This window comes from Hippoglossus stenolepis, chromosome 17, assembly GCF_022539355.2.
Source record: "Hippoglossus stenolepis isolate QCI-W04-F060 chromosome 17, HSTE1.2, whole genome shotgun sequence".
NCBI classification, from domain to species: Eukaryota; Metazoa; Chordata; class Actinopteri; order Pleuronectiformes; family Pleuronectidae; genus Hippoglossus; species Hippoglossus stenolepis.
The window spans coordinates 9710557-9729928 of NC_061499.1; the positions used below are offsets into that span (position 1 = coordinate 9710557).

Sequence of the window (19372 nt, forward strand, 5' to 3'; positions counted from 1 at the left end):
GGTCACATTCACATTGACAGGCAATTTGGAGTGCCCATTGGGTCTGCATGTCTTTGGACTGTGGGAGGAAGAGGGTGTACTAGTCCATACACAGGGAATAAATGCACACTCCTCACAGAAAGATCCAAACCCAGGACCTTCTTGCTGTGAGGCAGCACCGTGCCCCCTATCAATCAATCAATTAATTGATAATGAAGAATCAGTATTCTGGTCAGACTGACCGAGAAATAGCTTTAAAAGACACACAGATTCCTTAAGGGAAAGTAAAACTTTCACTAAACGTCCAATCGTGGTTTTAATGACGTTTAGGTGTGTACAAACACATACCGTGAGCTTTAACAACCTCTAAGGTAGCAGCATGTTATAATAACTCCTGGCTATCACTCTGCATTATTCCATTAAAATCGCTCAACTGAGGCCCGTCTGTCATTGTTATACCATTGAGGGAACCACAGGGCACTACATTAGCCCCAAGTTCCCTCTGTTCCCCCCAAGTGAAGGGAAAGAAGTTTAGCTCAATGGGCTATTACCTCTCACCTCTCCACACATAAAAGGATAGAGGAGCGTAAGTGGAGAGTATATGGGGAAACTGGTAAGTGGCCATCCATCAGCACTGCTGTACTGACAGCACCAACAATTACGTGATGGCAGGAGGGCCTGGTATATACAGTACTATAAGGTACTAGACGGCCACCCTCTTTTTTGACAGTAAGATCCCACTGCAGAACCTGTAAAAGCTCTTGTGACAAGAACTAAACTAATCCTGCTGCTGCTGTAGAAATGAAAATTCTCAGCAACAAAGACACAAATACATGTTTCTAAAGAAGTATTGATGATATGCTTGCTGGTGAAGTGGTGTATCTACATTATTACTGACGAAAATAGTCTGAGAATTAAGTTTATTCGTCTCTCAGGTGATTCTTGAGACAATCAAGACTTCAGAAACTACAAACTTGCACTTGTAGTTTGGCTTTTTTGAAGCTAATTGTACCCTGTAGTGGTTGAATGCACTTATTGTGAGTCGCTTTGAAACACTCCTCTGAGTCTGCCCAGCAATGCCGACCACTAGGGACACTAACATACATACGACTTAAAAGCAGTGGCTGCTAATGTCAAGGTACTGTTAACTAGGGAGAAGGGAGACAAGGGAGGGAGAGGATATGGAAGGGAGACAAGGGGAGGGAGTGGCAAAGTCAACGACGGTGAGCCATGCAGCGAAGAGCAAAGGGAAACTTACAGAGATATAAGAGCACAGGAAGATGAAAGGGAGAAAAATGAAGGGAACATTGACAAAGAGGTGAAAAAAAAACAAGATAACAGAGGCAACACGGCACAGAGTTGGAGTAACACAGAAAGACAGTGAGATATGAAGAGAAAAAAAGTATGTGGGTGGTGAGAGAGATGACAGTTTATCATACAGCCTAGTTGTTAAAGCAATAAAGTCTCTATAGGTCTCAGCATAAGGACTTTCCAGGTGCCACAAAGGCCATCCCCATTCATCTCACTAAAAGCTGATGTTGCTGAACTGAGCTCAACTCCTCCTGGAGAAAATTGTTTATCATCATGAACTCTTGACTCTTTCAGAACATCCAGGCACATAATCCATTAAAATATCTGAGACTAGGAAACAATTTCTGAGGCGAGATCCATTTGCTTTCTTGTTTCATCATTATATGTACAAATGAAAAGCAATCAGAGTTCAGATCCTACATGTGCATTGTATATTCTATATATACACAAAATTCTACAATTGTCCTGCAACAGTTTCCTAATAATGCAAACATTTTTACACGTCATAAAAGATCTCTAATCTATTGCTTTGCACTGTTGCTTCATTATAGAGCTATGTGCAGCACTTAGCTCTCTCTCTCTCTTTCACACACCAACATATTGACCTGTCACAATCCGACTGACATAGGCAACAACGTCACGTCAGTGGCCCGTTAAAACATCCGTGAATTTTTTACGATCATCAGCAGGTAGGCGGTATTAAGTAAAAACTCAAGCGATATCGCTTTAGCTGTGCGTGTTTTCACACCATGAAGCATACAGTTCTCAGCAGTTAGGGCAGAACTCAGTTTGATAACGGCCCTGCTCATCGTCATCTCCCTGGCCTCCCATGACCGATAGGCTCTAAAAGTTAATCATCTGGAGATGCCCCCCTGAGTAATTCCTACCATGCTTTATGAAATTTGTCAATGCTATGCCGGCATGCAGGGTAACTAATGAAAGTATGATTTAAAGCTGGGCTGAAGTTGTTCCCTAATCTTATGCTGAGATATTTTTTTATTAAAGATGTTTTAATCTGATACCTTGTGTCGTTTTCACAGATGCTCCACATATATCAGCCTTGAAAACTAAAATATATGAAGGCAACAAGTAGTTATGATTTTGTAATGATTGTACCGATGACAATTGTTCAAAGAAACTATATTGTTACTTTGACTGACAGGAAAACCTGTAAATGATCTAATTTGCATGACGTCTGGATCCCATCTGAAGGTAATTATCCTCCTCTGATGTGATCACTCCTGCCAGTTGCCACCCACAAGTCCCCTTCTGTATCTCCCCTACTTTTCCATCTCTCTTTTCATTTGTCTTTCTCTTTCTCATAGTACACTTATACTGGAGGTGTGATTGCATTAAGCCACAGCGAGCAAGGGCATCCCGGGGGCCATGCTAATGTACAGAACAGAATGTACAAGTGAGTGGTTACTTTGAAGGAGAGCAAGAGAGAGGTTGGAGTGTGGGGCATCCATTACTATAATCATTTTACCTAACTTGAAAAGGTGGCTCTTATAGGGGCTTCTGTAAAAAAAGAGAAGGCAGGCGAGGAAATCTTAGGCCCAACTTAATTTTTGGGGCTTTTATTGCTTTCTCGCAGGATCACCCACAGCATCCACACAACAAAAGACTTTTCAGCAGGATATTATGGTCCCTGAAGCATGTTTGTAATTTCCTTGAGATATCTTGCATTTTAGATTATAAACAATTAACAAGATCAGTAGAGGCTCAACAGCAACGATAGCTTTCAGCATTATTCACTTTTCAGGATAAAATGCACATACCATAAATCATACGTGCTAATTTCCAGACCTGCTTACAACCAATTGGTGATTGTGTGTCTTCCTCTTATGAATACAATAAAATAAAAACAAATGCCTCACAAAAGCAATATGTTGCACAAGCTGCAAACAGTGTGGGATATCTTTCAAAGCGGGGGCGAGAGGACAGGGAATACCCTGAAGGAATAACATCTAATGCAATCAGATTGCTCTGGCCAATTAGTCAGTGTAGCCCAGCCAGAGATGATGTCAGTCATCATTTCTCATTGCTTAATGCTATAAAGCAGGAGGTAATCAAGAGCAAACAAAGAAAAGAGCAACAAAAGTGGGTCGGAGTTAGAAAGGACAGTGGATTAATCATGCAGACAGTAGACAAGCCTGTCTGTGTGAATAATGGAGCCCACACAAAGAGTCTTAAGTTCCTAAAACACACACTTTATTTGATTCTCGAGTACATATTAAAGAGTGTACGCACACAAAGATACAGAAGACAAAAATGCAGACATAGGGCATCGCACCCCCATCCCGCTGCATACAGTCACGCTGACAGACACACATGTATGGCTCATTAGTAACGGCCCCACATCATCATGTTTTTTTTCCATGCTGATGGTTGAATTCCAGTCAATACCCCACAGCTCCATATGACATTTCACATACATAAGCATTCAGTATGTTATGGAGCACATACACAAACTGTCTCTCTGTCACATGGTCACCCACGTACTATACTCCACACACACACACAAACACATATAGATGAAGGTATATGCTGTATTAACACAACCAACATGCCGACAGCCATACACTGACTCACACACTTAAAGAGAGTACAAGAGTACACCCAGTGATGTTTATCGGGACGGAGTAATGGAACACAGTTGAGCTGAGCAGAGATATACACGCTGATTAGCTCCTGTGGGAGAAGCCATTGGACCTTCTGTATGATTATTGAGCTCGACTTCAACATCTCTCCTTTGTAAACAGACGGCAGTTGTGTGGAAGATAAGGCGCTGCTGCTGGAGTTTACTGCAAAAGAGTTATTCCACTTATGTGGGGGAAAATTCCCTTTTACGATTGTGTCAACTGTGCTAAAAAGATTTCTGTCTTTATCAGTGCTACGACAGAACTGCTTTGTCGAATGGCGTTTGGCAGGAAAAAACAGAAGATGTATCGTACTGTTCTGCTACGGAATTTAAAACCTTTCAGAAAGGTTAATGCTGCGGTTTTAGGTCCGCACCACATATGAGGTCAGTTAATATGGAAACTAGATCGTGGGAGATTTCAAAGGTTAACAAGTCTGTTTGTTGGACTAGTGCAGTGCCCGTCAAGCTGGAGCGTGACCTTTGATGATGCAATTAGTGATGTCATCAAATGGTGTCTCAATTCATTCATTGCTTTTGCCATGGCGGCAGAAAGTGTGGTTTGCAGTTTATAATGGATGAAGGAACAGGGGCCTGTGGATTTTCTCGACAACCGCTTATACATTAAACTTCAAAGCCAACGCGGCACTTCCTTGCAACACAACAGCCAAGATCAAAGTCAATCGGATGAGCAGTTGTTGAGAAAATCAAAATACAGACAGATTTAACATTAAATCCATAGAAGATAAATTCTAAATCAATTTAATTTATTTTTATTTCCTGACCTCAAAAAGGAATTAATGTACAACAAATACCCGTCTTTAGCCATTTCTTATCACTTAGAGATCTGAATATAATAAAGTCATACTTACATGAAGAAATTCAGTGGTTTCAGCAAAATGTTCAAATGTTTTCATGTTGAGTCTTTTAAAATTAGTTTTCATTCAACAACGTCATGTGCCTTTTATTTTCTATAATTATTTTTCGCCACATATTCCTACATGCTTCTATGTATAGTTTTAAAATGTTTTGCTGTGTTTTACCATGTTTGTGTGAATATCTTCCTTGTTAAATTAAGGATAAATAAAAAAAAGAAAACTTCTGAGCTAAAATATAATCTCTACTACAATGTTCCCCCACGTGTTAAGACAATATTTCCTACTTTCTGACATTCATACAAATTTGTGAAGTGTCCTGACAAATATCTTTTCACAGGTGACATGATTATACATTTTTCAAACCAGAGTGGCCTTGGTGAAAACATTCAAATACATTATTACTTCAATGTGTTATATTCCCTCTCTTTTGTTAAGATAATTCTGTATATACAAAACATCACTCTTTTCATTCATCGCGCTGCCTCCTCTACCTCTCTCTTTCTCTCTCTCTTTCTCGCTCTCTCAGTGATTCAGAAACAACCAGCAGACTGGGTGAACTCAGCGACACTGGGCAGGGTAATTATGTAATTGTTTGGTGTTCAGAGACAGCACTGGTGTGTGTGTGTGTGTGTGTGTGTGTGTGTGTGTGTGTGTGTGTGTGTGTGTGTGTGTGTGTGTGTGTGTGTGTGTGTGTGTGTGTGTGTGTGCGAGACAAAAGCAGGGCTGAGTGAGACTTGAGAGGGGTCACGGATAGAGAACCGAAGAGAAAACAGCAGAAAGAAGAGAACAGAGGAGAGAAAAAGTGAAATGGAATTAATGTATTAAGTTAGTTCCTTCTGCCCGTCTGTGGTCAGCACAAAATTACCACCTTTTCCTCTCCTCATCTCTTTGTATCCTCCTCTCATCTTTATTCTCTCACCACCTCCTCAAACTCCTCATATATCTCACTTTCCAGCTTTCTTCTCCCATCTCTCCCTGGTCTGGGGCAGCTGCTGTTGCCATTGGCAGTCTCAGGTGTGTGTATACGTGTGAGTGTATTTCCCTTGCTCCTCAAAACCAATTCAATCCGAGCCCAGATCAAATAAAGCGGAGCACAGCTTTCACAAGGTGGCAGAGTAGGGGGAAACCATACTAACATACTGAGAGGGAGGAAAGTAAAGGGACGACCTCTTCATTTTACATTTATTTCTAAAGGTAACTTAACTAAAGTTTAGGGTATCTTTATGTTTGACTTAAATTTAGATAGACACCTTTATCTGACACTAAAAACTAAAAACCTAATATCGTAACATCTTAACAAATTGTATGTTTTTAATCTAATTTTAGTTAATTTTAGCTGCCTATAAGAAATAAAGAATTTTGTAATCAAATATTATTTCCTTTAAAGAAAAGCTTCAATTAAACCCAAGTAAATACATATTTAATATTTAAAAACATTAAGTGCCATGAATACTGAAGTTGATTCAACAAGTGTCAAATGTGTGCATGTTTAGCAGACCTACTTACAAACAATGCATTGCAATAAAATAATGGGAACTGCAACAACATTTACCATTTTTACTATGATTAGAATCAAGTTACAGAGTTATGAGGAAATTATTAAGAATTTAAAGACTTAGAGATACAGGAATAGTTACTATGAACTACCAAACCAGGCTGGGTACACATGTTAATTCGTGACCAAGGTGTCTAAAGGTATAGGTATCATTTTATATTAAGACTTAAAATCAGAATATAAATTCTTCATCTGACAAAAACTACTACTTGACATGTAAGTTTCCAGAAGTACATAGACACGCCCATATTTAATAAATAAATAAAGTGCTTATCAATAAATAATAGTAAACGCAGAAAATTAAATGGTTGAAAGAAAAAAAGCCATGTGTTGTTTACTATACCTGATTGTCCAAACAGCTACAGTGGATTCAACATGGACTCGTATAAAAGTAACAACTTTTTAACACAGTCAACAAAAACAGGAGCCACATAATCATCATTTTATAAACTAAAATTCAAAAGTGTGTTTTTTATTACTTGCAAAGATGAGTAAACAAAATGCTCTAAGGCAAACATCTTAACACAAACCTTGAATTCTGACTCTACATCGCTAACAGGCGAAGAGACAAAAATGGATCCAGCCCACGTATAGCTGACTGACAGTCTCTATATAGTGCTCCCATTAACAGCCATTTTCTGACATGTGTTGATCACCACGAAGTGCCGCCCGGCATCATTGTTTGAGCCTCGAGACTGTCAGCCCTCCATCTGCTCATTTCTGAGGCTTTCTGCTCAGAGAAAGCCGACTGTCAACGGCGGATTTACAAAAAGAGAGAGAGAGAGAGAGAGAGAGAGAGAGAGAGAGAGAGAGAGAGAGAGAGAGGAAACAGATTGATGGCAAGGGTGAAATGTTTAACTTCTATCCAGCCCAAGACTGATGTGTGAAGGAAGGAGGAGACTAGGGAGGGAAAATAGAGCCAAGAGATGGAATTAAATTCATCAAATGAGGCTCCTATGTAGCAGCATTCTGATGTAATTATATACTTGTCTTGCATTTGTTGCATCTACATCTATCTTACCTTTGCTTCATACTTTCTCTCTGATGCGCTCCTTGTTTTATCCCCCTCCTTGAATTAGTTAATTTAATAAACTAATTAGGCTGTACTTCAAAACATATTTGTATAGTTATGAGGCAAGTCCCAGAGCACACTGAAGTACACACAGAAAAATCTAATGATGCTGCTGGTGAGTCAAGTGCAACTGTATAATAATGCTGAAGGGTAATATGCAAAAACCTGTTTAGCAAAAAGCAGGTAAGCAGGGATGAGACTCTGAAGATACTTTGGGTTTTGTAACTTTTTAAAAACAGATTAAACTGTAAACAGAGAGGAGAGGAGAGGAAGACTGGCTTCCTCACTGTCCTCAGTAAGTCCCTCTATTCACTCTCCTCTCCCTCGTAGGACAGAATGGAGCCTCAACACACAGCTGGTGAGACGGAGATAAAGGACTGACGGAGGGGCTTCAATAGATACAGTGGAGGGTGAGGATACAAAACTGAGGAAAAGAGGAGGAGGGGGGGGATCCAGCTCAGTTAGAGAATGGGGTCGAGACACTGAGAGAGGAGAAGGGCGAAAGACTGAAAGGGAGGGAGGTTGGCACAAGATAAATCGGCAAAAACTGAGTTGCGAGACATCACAGTGGGAGGGTCAAATCGAAGAATGAGACACTAAAGAATGCAATGAAAAGTCAAATCACATGAAGGGAGAAGAAAGACGGACGAAGAAGGATACGAGCAGAAAGGCCCGGAGAAGAATATCCTCTGGGCCACATACACATAAACCAAAAAAAAAGAACTGTGTATATCTGCTCTTGTGACTATTCCACATAACAACTGTATTAAATGCTCAATGACTAAAGGGTTCCTGACTGGGGACTTAGGCCCCAAGGGTTCCAACAATAAGTGTGACCTGACACAAGATAATTTACAACAGACAGAATCATACAGTAGAGTGTTAACTCACATTGCTGTCAATGAGTGGTGGTAGATTAAAAATTTAAGATGCCAGTTGTCATCACTAATCTCTCACCATCCATTTGACCTCTTGGTTGATGAGTTTTACTTTCACGCTACAAACAGAAGTTCCATCCTACCTGAGCAGAGGAGGCAGAGCCACTTGGGCGGAGTAGGTGGAGCCTGCTGCTCAGTTGAGAGCTGTCACCCGACTGAAGCCGCAGTTCCTGGTGTTAATTCTGGATCTCTCCACCAGTGGGAGGGAAGCGTCCCAGATGCCTGCGTTGTCTGTCCACGTCTATTTGTCTGCAGGTGCTGTCACCATTCCCTACAGGAAAAACAGAGAGGGAGGAAACATTAACTCAAATCCATGTGTTAGTCTATATTCTAAAAAAAACTTTGTAGAATGTATTGAGGTCACAGCTATTGCTTGTTCTACCTCAATTATCACTGCATAATAACCAGAATCCACACTTTGCAATCACAATCTTCAGCTTAACCTTCAGACAAGTGTTGTTTTTCACAAAAGGATTTGCTTTCAGTTTTAATGGCAGTTGTGCAGAACACTTTGATTTTACTAAAACCTTAGTTTAAAGGAGACATATGATGCTTTTTCAGTTCAACATTCCTCTTGTGGGTTATATGGGTGTTTTGTGTATCTTCACAATATGAGGAAAGTGATGCGATTTCTGAACATTGGAGTCTGTAAACCTATTCAAGTTGTTACACAAAATTTTAATTATGAACCTGAATATGAGCAGAATATGTCTCCTTTAATCTCTTGTATTCAGATCTTCAACTGTCTTCTTTAAAACTAAGAATGCTTAACTAATCTTTCACCAGAGACTTTGGTGAGAAACATAACGATAAAACCAATGGGGATAATGGTCTCCCAATTCACAGAGGCAACCTGTTAACTTTGACTCCATAGTATTTGCTCCTGTATCTACAATGTGAGCAGAGTCCATTTTTCCAAACACACACACACACACACACACATGTCTATGTCCGCATTGGTTGTTCCTTCATAAGATTCTCATTTCAGACTGTGCTTGTGATTTCGTGCAGTGACTATCACTGTCCCCCTGCGATTCCCTCTTCGTGTCGCTCTCTCTTAGGAGTATTCAGAACAAACACCCATGCTATTTATACACTGACGCCCCATCGGCATGGCAACCACACTTTGTTTACCCGCAAGAGACACTGGTTTGAGGCGTGTGTCCTCCTTTTTTTTCTCCAAACAAAAACAGTTATTTGGAGGCATTTAGGTCTCTCTGATGAGCCTGGCTCGCTCTCTGGCGAGGACGGCGTTTCAAACCAAATGCCTCCGGTAAGCTGAGAGCTGTTGTGATGAAATGAAGAGCTGGTGACAAAACTAATATTTCTGAGTTAAGAAAATGTGTTGATTTTGTTGTTGTTTGGTTATTAGCCTGACGGAGTAGTTACAACAAATAGTAAGTGGTTTTTCTTCTAAAGCGATGATTAACAGTCACAAATATGTTTGGTGGGGTCAAGGGGAAGAGTGGATGAGGACTGTGTTTGATCGAGGCATTTGTGCAATGTGAAAATATGCATTTTCATCTCATGTTGGACCATTATAATTACAGAATTTTAAAAAACACTGTTGTTTAAAGACATAAGCAAGAAGAAAAGTGAAAAATACTCGCTGATGAAGTGATCGTTATATTCTGAAGTAATCCTCAACATTTCTGTGACTGATTGCACTGCGCACCAAACAAATTACCACTGGTAATAAAATAATTATAGAGTGGATTTGATCTGCAATTTTCTTCTCCTCTCAAAGTCATCAGACATGTATCAGCGTTCTGCTGCTTACCAAACTTTGTCTTAGTTTGCATGTCTGTAGACGGCCCATTTTCCACAAGTCAGTTGACTGACTAAATATGTTCTCTGACAGTTGACATATTTAAAAGTCTCTTTGAGGTCATATGTTACATATGTAATTATTGCCTGTTTGACAGATTTTCACCCTGTTTGAATTCTGCAAAGTAAAAGACGTTGGGGGAGAAGCCAAAAAGTCGTGTTCACTCGGCGTGAAATCATTTCCCTGTGGCAGCAGAACATGTTACACCAGCGTTCAGAAACTCCTGTGAGTTAAACTGGACAAAGGAAACACAGGCCGATCACCTCTTAAAGACTATAGAACACACACTACTCTTAGTAACACAATAAGGCTTCAATGATACGAATGCAAGCATCTGTTGTGTAATCCATCTTTATATAAAGTCTATAGTTGTAATGGATGAACACTGTCTAGACTGAAACATAAGACAGTGTCTTGTTTTAAAGCTAATACTTTCTCTCTCTACAGTGGTATCAAACTCTTGACCTTTTGTCTTACCTGGTTTAGGTTTTGCATTAAATGGGGAATATAATAATGAAAACCCAGGAAGACTAATGTATCATATGTCATCCAGGTGTGTCCCTGAAAATCAGAATGTACATTTTCCCTGATAAATAAATGTGTCAGTGCGTAAACTGAGGCAGAGGGATTCATACTTAGTGCACCAACCCAGTGCAATCGTCTCGTTTACAGTAACCCTGGAGGCTATTACTACAGCAACAAAAAGACATGTCCCAAGGTCACGGGACAGAGCTGAGCATTAAGTTGAACCCTGAAACAAGGCATCTCCTTGGAAACACAAAATCAGGTCAGTTGATCATGTGACAACCAGGCCCTGGGGACAGAAACTGCCACTAAAGCACACTGCCTGTTCTTGTTTTTACTAAGTTGACACAAACGCAACAAGTGTACAAACACACACACACATACTGAGGGACTGACAAGCATGCAGGCACATGAAACCTGTAGAACACCACACGTACACACTGTATTTACAGTCACGTACACACTCACAAACCCAAAACAGAAACATTTCCACAAGACACAACACACATACAAGATGAAAACACTGATAAAAAAAATGTTTTAAGCAAGGATGGCAAACTAATTGTTTTAGTCTTTAGAGAATGTGATGCTGTCTGTCTGTCACAGGCTGGTTGATGGACACAAGATCAACTTAGCATCTGCTTCAGCCCTCCTAACTTGTGACAGTCATGTGTTTTGTTTCTGTGAGTATTTCAAAAATATTGCATAGATACGGTATATATAAATATACACACACATATATATATATATATATTTTTTAATTGTAATCAAGAATATATGGATATTTAAGTAAAAATATTTACAAATTGTAACAGATAATCAATATCACCTCTCTATACTTAACATTTTTTGATACTCAGTGCTTCGCAGGTACCAAGAATTATTATTCTATTTACACTACAGCTTAGAAACCATTTACTGTAGTGGCTGCCTGTGCTAAAAGCCAGGATTAACAGCTTAATAATCATAGTAAACATACCTGAACCTGAACAACCTGCACCAAATGAAAGATTTTCCTATACTGTAACTGCAACAGGGATCATGAAAATAAAGATTGTGAAAATGCAACCTGTGTGCCAAAAATCTAATGAGGAAATTACGCACAAAGGTAGACAAGATATTAATTATGATAATGCAAGAAAAATCAGCATGGAAATACAAGCAGAACATAAAGTATAAAAAACACCTGTCTTAAATTCAATTCTATTCAATTCAATATCTACCTCTGGTCGATTTCATGGTTGAAATCGATATAGGGACAGAGCTTTCACCTGGATTCACCTTGTTTGTGAAAGTTGTACACATACACACACTTTCTTTTGTGTTTGAGTGTGTGTGTCCATATCCACCTATGGGACGGTGGCCTACCCCTTTCACTCTGCTTTTCTATTGGTCCCCTGCCTGCTGTCCCTCAGTCACACACAGGGTTGGACAGTCGTGTCCCCACCCACATGCACAGCACACTCAAGAGACTCAGCAGGCACAGCTGTCAACATAGAACACAGAGCCAAAGGTGGGGCGTGCACATGTGAGTGTGCATGTGAGTGTGTGTAATGAGGAACAGAGCAGTATCGGTTGTGCGATAACATGCTGACCTAGCTTGTTTTGCTAATGCTTCTGTTACCACCGACATCCACACTGTTACTACACAGACAGACACACAACACTCAACTCTCTTGGTATTTACAGCACGCTACAGTATTTTTTCCATCGCTGTCTTTTATGTGAAAGTTGTACCTATCCATCAATGTCACATTTCAAGTCACATTAGCTTCTTCTGTGTGCATAATTAAAGTCATTAAAGTCTTGCTCAGGAGGTTATAGAAGGGCACTCCATGCTCCCTTGAGTGCTTGTTTGGCTCAGTAAGCATGTCCTTCCTTATGCTGCCTTTGTTCTCTATTTGTATCTTTGCATGTGGATGAAAACAAAAAATTAATGAAGCCTATAATAAAAGGATTGGACCAAATGCACCAAGGCAATTGGCCTCAGGAGGGAATTCCACTGAAACTGACTTTTACTTGGCCATTCTGCAAAAGATGCACTGCTAAAAAAACAAATATGTTTAAAATAAATGTTCTTTTACAAACGTGAAGGAAATTACATGAAAAAGGTTTTTGGATTGCATTGAAGGCTCTGGATGCACTGGCTGCATATCACTGCAGCAAAACTTTAAGGCTCATTTATAACCAACGCTAGATAAGTGTACGAAAATGAACGAAGCCGTCAGCCTGTACTCTGAGTTAATTTTGTCTGTAATTGTGCAGAGCTTCTAAAAGCTTCCAGACGAAACTGATTAAACAGAGCAGTACCATCGAAAATACTGTGGGGGGCAGTGTAGCCAATAGGTCAAGCAAGACAATCACAGGACACAAGGAAGAACTTTGAACGATGGCAGAACTATTTGAGGACAGATATGTAAGAGTCGGTAAGAAACTACAGGCGTCTATATGATTTGACCTTACCCACAACCTCCTCCACCGTTGCCATGTTTGTTGTTGTCTGCGCTGCCCTCTAGTTGATGTATGACACATGGAAGTATAGTGATGGTTACATCGTATTTAAAACAGCATGATCCTTAAGTGGCCAATAAAGGGTGTGTTGAGCCCGACAACGTGTCTGCAATATATGCAAGAGGTATAACTATGACCCAAATGATCGGGGACTTACAACATTAATGTTTCAACTTGTAAAGCACCAAGTGAACGCACCATTATATTAATATTATAAAATTTGATTATAGTAAGAACCCATTTATGACTGTAAAGTCAGGATTAATAATTACTGTCTGTAAATACTACATCAAGCTTAAAGGTGTGGAATAAAAGGGGCAACTATCTGTATATCATTAGGCAAACACCTACTCCACTTACTTACCTTAATACTATATATTAAGAACTAAATACTGAACCCATATGAAAAATGTCAGAATATTTTTTTACTGTTTTAAATATTGTATCTGTTTCATCGGTTCAGTTGCAGACACAAGTTCAAACAACAAGTCAAATGATTCTCTACTTTAATCACAACTATTTTCTTTGGCAATACTGTTTTTGAACTATTATGCTGGTATGGTTAAACTGAAAAGCATACGGGAGACAGGGGACCTGCATATACAATGAGACTCACAGAGAAACATGAACTGCCTCCTGGTTATGCAACTCACTCGCTAACACTCAGCACAATCAGTACAGGTCAAAGTTCAGCGCTTTTAAAAGCTGCCCAAATGTGCTTCTGTGTACCTGATGATCATGCTGTTTTTTCCCTGCTGATAAATACAAGACACGTCCCCACTACCATTCATACAGTCTGCATGCATACACAATGCCTAGCAACCACGATAGAGTAGATAGCGTTGCAGCTAAGATAGACAACACTCTGTACACAACTTAGATAAGGTAGCCTGGTGTACGGCGATAAATCAAGATAAAATCAAGATAAAACAACATACACCAGCACATATACCGCTTAGCACGCACACCGTATTGAGACATCATCTGGAACCTGCTCTCTAGGAAAAACACTACAGACGTTTAGCTTAAAAGAAACTAATCAATCTCCAACTCCTCTGTGTCAGGTCTTCACAACGTTAATTGACCGTCTCCTGATGTGATTGTACATTTTGTGAATTAATAATAACAGCTGGTAAATGCGATGATGAGTAGAAACTACTAGGTCAAGGTTGTGTTTGGCCTTTTTTATTACATTCAAGCATTAAAAGAAAAAGCTGTAAGTATCGAGAGAGAAAGCTACTGAGCAACTGAGAAGGAAATGCCTTCTTCCGTGTGTTTACATGTGCTGGATGTACAGCATTTACCCATGTGAACGTACTGTACATGTGTGTTGGGAGGTATAATGTGAGACTGACAGAGTGCGCCAACGCCGAACATCAGAGCACAAGCTGCCACCTAAGGGAATTACGCAGCATTCCTCAGTTGAGCCGCGTTACAGCGCAGAGGGAAGTCGCAGGGAGCCTGGCTTTGATCGGTCCACTAAAGATCCCAACACTGGGATAAGGGGAATATGCTCCGAGGGGGCCTGCGGGGAAAACACGGAGTCACATCTTCAAAGATGTACACATGCGCACATACACCACGTTCGTCCACGTACACGTTTCCAAACATTCAAAAGACATATCCTGCCCACGCATGCATAGTAATTCTCTGCCGCTTTTGATCCTTCTCCAAGTCTTTCTCTCCCTGTCTCGCATGCAGACTGTACATTACACTACACACACACAAACGCACATATAATCTGTAAAACATAAATATGGAAAGCTCTTAATGTCATCTACACAAAGAGTAAATCATCTCAGTACCCTGCATAACACACAAATACTTCAGAGCACAACATAAACATCAAGTGCACCAAACTCCCCACAGAGAGAAGAGAAAAAATGGAAGCATATTACATAATGTGCAATTCATTTAGTTAAATAATGAATATAATTAAAAACAGGCATTCAAATTGATCAAATACTGAAATAAATGATGTGGAAAAGAGCGGCAAACAGTCTTAATGCAACGGGACTCCTCTGCCGCAGTAATCTGACAACGAGGCAGACGGCAGGTATAATGGCTGGATTAGAGATGTTCTACCACAGAATTACAGCAAGGAGATACAAGCTGTTGTTGAAAGAGCAGCTTTCATGAGATCTCGTTCAACTCCTTCACACAAACCTTTAGTCGCAGTACCCCCCACAATTCCACTCACTGTCAGAGTGTGCTGAATTGACCTGTAATCTTTTTTATTATACTGTATGTCATGCGTTTCATTTTAATGGGTCCGTTGTTTGAACAAGCCACAAGATAAATGGTTAAGACTGAAAATAACTTTGAAGTGGCACTTTCCAAAAAAGGGGACCAGAGTAAAAAAAAGAAAACATCAAGGTGAACTCGCTTAAATATAATTTTGGATCAGAAAGTCCTCGTCATATCTCAAAGTTGTCTGCATCGGCGAAAAGTTAAACCCAAATTAAAAAGTAAAAGAAAGAAATTGTTCTATGTTTGAAGGCAAATCTAATTGATAGGACAGCACACAATGGAGAGTTACAAGAAGGATCAGATTGAGCTATTTTTAAGGTTGCCAATGTATCAGACTCAACCACTCATAACAGAAGCACATGTCGAGAACCATAGTGCTTGATAGAAAGAAAGTGGGTCAAATACAAAAGGTAAGGGCTAAAAGATTTAACTAAGAAGAGCAAATATTTGATAGTGGAGACCCACAGGCAGAATTAGAACCTGATCGATACTGGATTTTAAGGGACAATGCTGAAGACACTTTCAGGGAGTAAAGAATTCTGATAGACATATCGATCATTATTCTTACTCAAGTAGGTTGTAAGAGGTTGTCGGTCCATTAGTAGTGGAGATGACAGGTCCTGCTTTGTGTTTTATTGCCTCTTTTCAACTGCCCAGAGACGACAAATACTATGCAGTATAAATATATAGGAGTAGTTTATGGTCCTTGCTAAACAAACAATGATGACACCACTTCTAGGCCATGCGTCTTTTTTCTGCATTGTATTCAAAAAAAAGTTTTCATATGGAAGCATATCGTTTAACATACACGCTGCTGCCTATAGAAATCAATTGACTAACTGATATATCCGTCTAGCCCTAACACAAATCCTCTTGATTTACAGTTGCTGACTCCAGCCTCACAATTACTTTGTGAGCCAACAAGGTTTTTGAATGATAGAAAAAATAATTAACCTAATTCCTCTTAGGTTAAATATTACAAAAAAAAAATCATTCCCTAATTGTGCTTAAATTGTTCATGCGAACTGAGGCACTCGACAGTGGAGTGTGTACATGGCCGACCCTGAGGGCTGTGCTGACACTGTGCTGACACTTACACACAGTAACACTGAACTAGTGTCGGAAGGCTCTTTATGGCTGGATGAACAACATTTCATTTGTTTTCACTGTATGAAAGCCTATTTGACAATGTCAGAGGCAAAATAATTCAAACGAGTTAAAAAGAATCACACTTTTCTGCACATATTCGATCATGTATCTGTAATGCACCAAATACTTTAATACCCTTCTCTGGACACCAAGGTGAGTGGACCGCAGGAAGATAATAGTTATTATAGGGTTCACAGCACGACCTTAGGAAGTCACCAGCATACGTCACAAAGCATCGCAAATGTGGCAGGTTCCTGCTGGCAGCACAGGTGCTCACATGCACACACTGAATGCACACACACGGACACACAGACTTTTGGCAAGATCACTGCAGGTACCCCCTCCCAGACCCACCGATGTACATAGCCGCAATCATAAAGATGCACACAAACACACACACACACACACACACACACACACACACACACACACACACACACACACACACACACACACACACACACACACACACACACACACACACACACACACACACACACACACACACACACACACACACACACACACACACACACACACACACACACACACAACATGCAGGTGCTCACACTGCACCGCCAGCTGTCCCTCGAGATTTGGCTCCAAGGTCTGATGAACAAGACAGAGAGGACGAAGGAAAAAGAGGAACTACAAGACAGAGGACTGAGCAGAGACCAACACTGACAGCACAGTGCGTGTGTGTGTGTGTGTGTGTGTGTGTGTGTGTGTGTGTGTGTGTCAGGTCATGGCTCACTTCCAGCGTGCTGCACTGCCCTTAACCCAAATGAAGTCCAGTTATCTTTGTTTAACCTTGGCTGCTGTGTGCCATGGGTGTATATTTATGTGCATATGCGTTTGTGTGTCTTTGTACACCATGACCGTTATGACCACTGACAAAGTACGAGAGCAACATAGGTGCTCATTTAAATCTGCAAAATCATCAGGAAAGAAAACAAAGCCTCCTCAGAAATCATAACTTTTCAGGGGTTTCAGGTCAGTGTTGTTGGCTCTTGCGACTTTAGGTTACGTCACGGTCTTGTCATATCAGCCGCATGACACATCATACTCCGACAAAGCACTGACAATCGGTTATATAACCAAGGTCACAGGGTCAGAGCAGCTAACATAGCGTAGCCACACCCTGCCTGGCTGTTGGCATTCCATCGTGAGCTACACTGTCAATATTTGTCAAGCGGGAGATGTACAGCACGGCTCGCCTGTCTCCAGGGCCCAGGCACATCTAGTGCTTAGTTTGACTTCTTTTCCTTCAGCCAAAAGAAAAGTAAAAGTATTTAAAAATACATAACTCATTGGTTAAATCCTCCAAAAATTCTGGAAAGTCTTGCTGCAAATTGTATTCCCATGACTAGTGTCTCTAAGCAAATAGACCAATGTTTGGTTTGTACAGGTAAGTCAAGGAAGGGGGAAAGACGAAGTAGTGTGAGAGTCACATATAATCTATGAGCATTTTGTCTCTTTCAGTGAGCTCACTGTTTTGGCTTTAATACTTCCACAGTGTTAGGATTTAATACTGCTCTATTTTAAAAGATGATGTCACAATTGTAATCATTGAGCCATGGTATTACGTTATACCCTCACAGATATATAAAAAAAGATACAACGTACTGTACCTCACACACAGGGGAGGCTTGTGGGAGCTCGCTGCCCTACTATATATTATACTGTGTTCTTGTCAAGTACAATAGTGCAGTTGCTTGTGGCAGCTTGTTAGACTGGGTGTTAGTCACAGGGATGGGCACCATGGGGCTACAAACTGCTACAAGGTCATCCTGAGATTTCATTGTTGTGGAGGCGAACCAATTAAATCAAATGTGTGCTCACACAAACACACACATACTGTGTCACATGGAGAATTTCGTAAGCTGTGGATAGGTGTTACCACTTGTTACAGATAAACAAAGAATGAGCTATAAATATCCAGATTGAGAAGAATGAATTTACTGTGCAAGTGGTGTATGTACTATGTGTCCTGCCACAGTTTCATAATGTTGAACTTTTTTTCAAACAAAAGATCTGAGACCCCACAGTCACTGTCGCTCTCGCTGTCTCAGACAATCACATAGACCTATCTGTCAAAATCAGAAGAAGCACTGGGAGAAATCGTGCCTGCATCAGTGGCACTTTGAAACAACCATAAAGTTTTACCGCCCGCTGCAGGCAATAAAAATTCTGCGTAAACTCAGCAGATTTCGCTTTCGCTGTGCACGTTCGCATGATAAGCATACCAGTTCTCAGCAGGCAGACCGTCGATTAATACCGGCCCCACTCTATGAGAGGGTACTATGTGCAAGTGTCAACGTTCGCTGCCCTTCTCGACTGATCAGCTCCAAAAGTTAATCATCTGGAGATACCATCCCAGGTTTTATTACCACCGAGTTTGGGGAAAACTGTCCATGTGTTGTCGAGTCCTTTTGTGCACAAACACACACACAATACTAGATATAGGTGTGTAAAGTAGTAGCAAAACAGTAGCATTTAACATATTTATACTAATTCCATTTTCTCTGTAGAAGGAAATACATATTTATTAGAAAGTCTCATATCCACACACACACACACACACACACACACACACACACACACACACACACACACACACACACACACACACACACACACACACACACACACACACACACACACACACACACACACACACACACACACACACACACACACACACACACACACACACACAGAGAGAGAGAGAGAGAGAA

At 40.4% G+C, this 19372-nt stretch overlaps 1 protein-coding gene across 3 annotated transcripts in view; it reads right to left on the reverse strand.

Annotated features, from left to right (window-relative positions):
* The window catches only part of atxn1a (ataxin 1a), an 84284-nt gene that overhangs the window by 50705 nt on the left and 14207 nt on the right, over positions 1-19372 (reverse strand). For all 3 annotated transcript variants that reach the window (XM_035182989.2, XM_035182985.2, XM_035182984.2), the window contains exon 2: positions 8455-8642. The gene's annotated coding sequence lies outside the window, so the exon portion shown is untranslated. The remainder of the gene's footprint in view (positions 1-8454; positions 8643-19372) is intronic.